We start from the raw sequence: 6959 nt of genomic DNA, 5'->3' as shown, positions 1-6959 counted from the left end.
TGATAAAATTCAGCAATGAGGACATCTGGTCCTGGGCTTTTCTTTGTTGGAGGACTTTTGTATTGATTTAATCTTCATACATGTCTTGTGTTCAGATTTACTATTTCTTCAGCATTTACTCAGAAGGTTGTTTGTGTCTAGGAATTTACCCATTCTTAAGCTGTCCCATTTCTTTGCATATAATTTTGTTTATAGTGGTTTCTAATGATTCTTTGTATTTTAGTGAATAAAAATTCTATGACCATCATAGTAGATACAGAAAAACCATGTGACAAAATTCAACATTGTTTTTTGAGAAAAACTTAATGGATTAGGCATTATAGGGAATGTACCTCAACAGAATAAAGGCTAATTATGACAAACCCATAGCTAACATCATCCTCAAGAATGAATAGTTGAAAGTGTTTCCCAGAAGATCAGGAACAAAGAAAGAATGTCTCCTCTAGTCATTTCTTTGTAACATAGTACCAGCATTTCTAGACAGAGAAAATAGCAAGAAAAAAGCCACTGTACAAAAGGAGGTTATGAATTTGTCTCTATATGCTGATAACTTGATTTTATATATAAACAAATGTGGTGGAATGAGAAGGCCATGCCACAGTGGCCACTGGCAAGCGAGTGTCAGTTACTCAGGAATGGCTTTGAAACCCACCTGGCAATGGAAACTGTCTGACAACAGGCTGTGATTGGTTGGGGCATAGACTGCCCCTTGATCAGATTGGCTGGTCTTGGCTATATAAGATGTTGTTCCAACTGTAATAAACGAGTCTGCGGGCTGCTCGCCTCAAGCCTGCTTTCACCTGAATCCCGGGGTCTGTGTGGTGACTGCGCGCCTCTCAGAAACGAATCCACTGCAACATTGTTGAGAAATCAACGGCAACAAACAAATAACTGAAATTTTAAAAATATACTTCAAAAATATCTGCCCAGGAACTAACCAGATGTTACTCAAAAGAAGTCATAAAAATGACCAATAAATATGTAAAACTCACTAAGCATCATTGGAGGGGAATGCAAATTAAAGCCACACTGAGTCATCATCTCACATCTGCCAGAATGACTTTACAAAAAAAATAAATAAATAAATAAGAATAGGATAGGACAAAATAGAAAAAAATAGAAAAGAGAACTCAAAGATGCTATTTTTGCTATATCAATTATTATACCCATTATGTAAAGCAATAAAAAGAATGGAAGTTCATCAAAATATTAAAGTTATCAAAAAACCAAGAACTTTGATGTCTGGGTACTTATCCAAAGAAACTGAAATAAATATGTTGAATTAATATTGGCACTCCCATTTTCATTGCAACATTATTTTCAGTAACCAAGATATAGAAACAACCCAAGTGTATGTCAATGGCTGAATGAAGAAAGTGTTACATACAACTATAGTGGGAAATACTGTGGAATGCTATTCAGTCTATAAAAAAGAGGGAAGTCCAGTCAATCACAACAACATGGATGAATCTGGAGGATGTTGTGATAGTTAAATAATCAATTCTAGAAAGAAAAAAATCATATGAACACCATTACATGTAGAATATAATAAAGTTGAACTGATAGAAGTAGAGAATATGAAGGTTGTTACAGGAGGTTGAAGGAGGCATGGGGAAGAGAACTGGAAGTTATAGATAAAAAGGTAGAAAGTTTCAGACAGAGGAAAGAAATAAGTGTTGAGCAACCCACTTAAGAGATGGGCCAAGCACCTCAATAGACATTTTTCAAAAGAGGAAATCCAAATGGCCAACAGACACATGAAAAATGTTCGAGATCACTAGCCATCAGGGAAATGCAAATCGAAACCACAATGAGCTTTCACCTCTCCCTGGTTAGAATGGCTCACATACAGAAATCTACCAAAAACACATGCTGGTGAGGATGTGGGGAAAAAGGGACACTAACCCACTGTTGGTGGGAATGGAAACTAATAAAGCCACTATGGAAGTCAGTCTGGAGATTCCTCAGAAACCTGAACATAGCCCTACCATACAACCCAGCCATCCCACTCCTTGGAATTTACCCAAAGGAAATTAAATTGGCAATAAAAGAGCTGCCTGCACCTCAATGTTCATTGTAGCTCAATTCACAATAGCTAAGACCTGGAATCAACATAAATCCTCATCAACAGTAGACTGGATAAAGAACTTATGGGATATGTACTCTATAGAATACTACACAGCAGTAAAAAAACAATGAAACCTGGTCATTTGCAACAAAATGGAGGAATCTGGAAAACATCATGCTGAATGAATTAACCCAGTCCCAAAGGGACATATATATTCTCCCTGATCGCTGACAACTAACCGAGCACCAAAAAGGAAACCTGTTGAAGTGAAATGGACACCATGAGAAACAATGACTTGATCAGCCCTTGTTCTGACTGTTGATGTACAATTTAATACTTTATCCCTTTTAGTATTTTTTGTTCTACTTAATACTATTGGTTGAACTCTGTAATTAACACACATTTATTCTTAGGTGTTGAAATTTAACTGAAAAGTGATCCCTGTTAAATATAAGAGTGGGAATAAGAGAAGGAGGAGAGGTACAGTTTGGCACATGCTCAAGCTGACTTGCCCCAAATGGTAGAGTTAGAAATGTGCCAGGGGATTCCAATTCAATCCCATCAAGCTGGCATATACCAATGCCATCTCACTAGTCAAAGTGATCAGTTTCAGTTCATAATTGATCACACTGATAGGTCTAAGAGTCAAAGGGATCACACAAACAAGACTAGTGTGTGCTAATACTAAGTGATAATATTAAAAAGAGGAGAATGATCCAACATGGGAAGTGGGATACACAGCAGACTCATAGAATGGCAGATGTCCTAAAGAGCACTCTGGCCTCAGAATCAGCCCTTAAGGCATTTGGATCTGGCTAAAAACCCATGAGAGTATTTCAGAAGTGGAAAGCCAAGAGAACTCTGGCAAAAAAAAAAAAAAAAAAAAAACCTAAATGAAAGATCTCTGTGAGTGAGATCCCAGCAGAAAGAACAGGCCTTCAAAGAAGGAGGTACCTTTCTCTAAAGGAGGAGAGAACTTCCACTTTGACTATGACCTTGTCTAAATTAGATCGGAATTGGCAAACTCAAAAGGCTTTCATAGCCTTGGCAACTCATGACAAGAGCCTCAGGTGATTACTGACACCATAAACAAGAGTGTCAATTTGTTAAATCAACAACAGGATTCACTGTACACTTACTCCCCATGTAGGATCTCTATCCTTAATGTGTTGTACTATGTGAATTAATGCTATAACTAGTACTCAAACAGTACTTGACACTTTATGTTTCTATGTGGGTGAAAACTGTTGAAATCTTTACTTAGTACATACTAAATTGATCTTTTGTATATAAAGATAATTAAAAGTGAATCTTGATGTGAATGGACTGGGAGAGGGAGCAGGAGATGGGAGGGTTGCGGGTGGGAGGGAGGTTATGGGGGGGAAAAAGCCACTGTAATCCAAAAGCTGTACTTTGGAAATTTATATTTATTAAATAAAAAGTTGAAAATAGATAGTGAAAGTTGAAAATAGATTATTAATAAATCACTTAAAATCAACTTCTAAATATTTCAGCATTGACTTTATTAAAATTATACACCAACCAACTGAATACTTAATCAGGAAAAATAAGTTCCATGTAACAGTAGGAGAACTTTGTTATGTGTTACATGCTCTAAACCCAGCTCTCAAGTGGTCTTGAAGACAACTGCCCACATTCCCAATGCAGTTTTCTCATACTAGAGAGTCAGAAGAGCCTATATTCTCAAAGAATTATGATTGCTTCTTTTGTTCTGACTGCAAGTTCTTTGAAGGACCATCTCAAAGTGCTTGCATTTGTCCCTTGTAACTTGGAATTCTACCAGTGATGAGCAGCTACTGAGGGGGTATTTGTCAAGATATCTGACAGAAAGTTCGTGAGTTGTTACAGCCTGTGGCAAGGTATAAAAGTTGAAGGAAAATAGACAAACTAAAAGTTTGGAAGGAAAGTTGGAGAATGAGATGCTTTGAGGAACATAGTCTTTAAAGTCTTCTATCTATCTCTGGAGATTCCAAAACTCTGGGTAGATTCTCAGAAAAAAAAATAAAAGACTCACCTTTGGTTAACTTTCAGGTTCTATCCAAGCAAGAAGTAAAGGCTATAACAAAATTTAGATCTGCTGTACTGAGAGTTGAAGACTTCTTCAACACACACACACACACACACATACACAATCCCATCTGCAAAGATGTTAAGTTTTGGTTTGGTTTGCTTTGTTTCTGGACACTTTAGGTAAATTTTGTGGAATCACTTGACTGCTAAAGTAATGAAACAGATTTCAGTGACCACATACAATAAATAGTATAGCCTATACAAAATGGCTTTAAAAGTCACTTGCAGGCTGGTGCTGTGGTGTTGCAGGTACCTGTCATGTCTGCACCTCAAAAAGGCACTGGTTAATATCCCAGCTACTACACTTCTGATTCAGATCCTGATAATGCGCTGTGGAAAGTAGTGGAAGGTGCCCATGTCCTTGGGCCCCTGCACCAATGTTGGGGGACCCAAATGAAGTTTCTGGCTTCTGGTTTTGGCCTGGCCCAGCTCCAGTCCTTGAGGCCATTTGGGAAGTAAACCAGCGAATGTAAAGGACTGCTCTCTCTCTCCAACTCTGCCTTTTAAATACATAAATAAATAAAAAAAGAAGAAGAAATCTCCATTCTGTTTACCCCAGTGGCTGAACTAATTTACATTCCCACCAAGGGTGTACAAGAAATCCCCTTCTCCACATTCTCACCAGCATTTGTTATTCTCCATTTTTTGGATAATAATCATTCTGACAGGGTGACTTGATAACTCATTATGCTTTTAATTTGCATTTCGCTGATGCTTAGTGACATTGAGTGTTTTTTTTTTTTTAGCTCCAAATATTTGCTGGCTATTTATCTTTCTTGTTTTGATAAAAGTCTATTCAGGTCCTTTATCCATTTCTTAATAGGTTTTTGTTGCTGAGTTTTTTTCAGCTGCTGACATATTCTGGAAATTAATCCTTTGTGAGAAAAGAAGTTTGAAAATATTCTCTCTCATTCTGTTATATGTCTCTTCACTCTATTGATGGTTTCTTCTTCCGTGCAGATGCTTCTGATTTTGATATAATATCATTTGTCTGGTTTGCTTGTGTTGTTTGCACTTTGGTGGTCTTATCCAAGAAATTATCACCTACACCAATGTCTTGATGTATTTTTGCTGTGTTTTTATCCAGCAACTTCAGAGTCTCAGGTCTTAAATTCAGCTTTTTAATCCATCTTGAGTTGGTTTATGTATACTGTGAAATGTAGAACTAATAATATAATATAATATAATATAATATAATATAATATAATATATATCACAAGCTGACTTCTGCTGAAGCCCAGGCTTACCACATTGAAAGCCACTGCAGTGGACTGGCCTGTTGGGTCTCCTTGAGGGCAGATCACTGTACAGATCAGCCTTTAATAGGCCTGCCACCCATTGCTTCTGATGCCTAGCTTTCTTTTCCTCCTGGTTTGTGTTAAAGCAGACCAGAGGATGCAAGTCAAGGGAGTGCCCGTTTCCCATCTCTAATCTTCGGTGGCCTGAACTACAAGTCTATAGTCACAGGCATGTTCTGTAGTAGTTTTTCTAAGGTAGACAATGCCCATGAGGAAAATTATATTCTCACTTTAAAACTTTCTTTCAGAGTTGGATCACTGGAAATGGACCTGCCCTGGAGTCGAAGGATGCCCAGGTCAGAGCCACAGATCTTATTGGCTCTAAGCTGAAAAGCCCTTCACTCAGCCCAACTTAAAAAGTGACCACTGCAGCTGAGGGTATGGTCAAGTAGGGTCAGCAACATTGCAGGCAGAACTGTAAATTTCTTGTTAGAGATGCCCCCTGCCTTTACCTGGCCAGCTCTCCTCCCAGGCCAGCTAAGTAATGAAAGTCAACAGAGTGCCTTCCCCTAGGAGGTTCATACCTCCCTTAGGATATACCCCATGTGAAGAGATAGATAGGTCTGGGCCTCTTAACTTACAAGGCCTAAAGCCCACCAGATTATTATCAAGCCCCTTCTATCAGGTTCTATTTGCCTCTCAATCAGAAAACTTAACTGTAGCTTAGACAGCACCTTTCTTAGCTCCTCTAATAATGACTCTGTCCTTTGTTCTAGGCCCTGTCTAGTGCACTTGGGCCTCATTCCTTTGTAATCATAACCTCTACTCCACCACCAATGTGGTACTGTATGTACTGATGGTCCTCTTCCCACTTAATGCTGTATAATTGTTCAAACCTGGTAAATGCCACTCTTAGGATCATTGGTTACTATCCTCACTCTGTCTTTTATGACCTTGTCTAAATATGATCAGAGTCAGCAAACTTGGAAGGCTTCCATAGCCTTGGCAACTCATGACGACAGCCTAGGGTGGTTACTGGTGCCATAAACTAGAGTGTCAATTTGTTGGGTCCACAACAGGAGCCACTGTGCACTTGCTCCTCATGTGGCATCTCTGTCCTTAATGTGCTGTACATTGTGATTTAATGCTATAACTAGTACTCAAACAGTATGTTTCACTTTGTGTTTCTATGTGGGTGCAAACTGTTGAAATCTTTATACCAAATTGATCTACTGTATATAAAGAGAATTGAAAATGAATCTTGATGCAAATGGAAGGGGAGAGGGAGCGGGAGAGGGGAGGGTTGCGGGTGGGAGGGAAGTTATGAGAGGGGGAAGCCATTGTAATCCATAAGCTGTACACTGGAAATTTATATTCATTAAATAAAAGTTAAAAAAAAAAGAAAAAAAATAATATAATATATATCCAATTTTCCCATGACCATTTATTAAAGAGAGTATTCTTTCTCCAATTTATGTTCTGGACATCTGGGTATCTGTATGTTAGTTAATTTCTGGGGTTTCTGTTCTGTTTTATTGATCTAGGTAACAGTTTCTCTGACA

This window comes from Lepus europaeus, chromosome 8 (assembly GCF_033115175.1).
Source record: "Lepus europaeus isolate LE1 chromosome 8, mLepTim1.pri, whole genome shotgun sequence".
In the NCBI taxonomy this organism is placed as follows: Eukaryota; Metazoa; Chordata; class Mammalia; order Lagomorpha; family Leporidae; genus Lepus; species Lepus europaeus.
The sequence above is the reverse complement of the archived record's forward strand: the minus strand, read 5'-3'. Positions refer to the sequence as shown.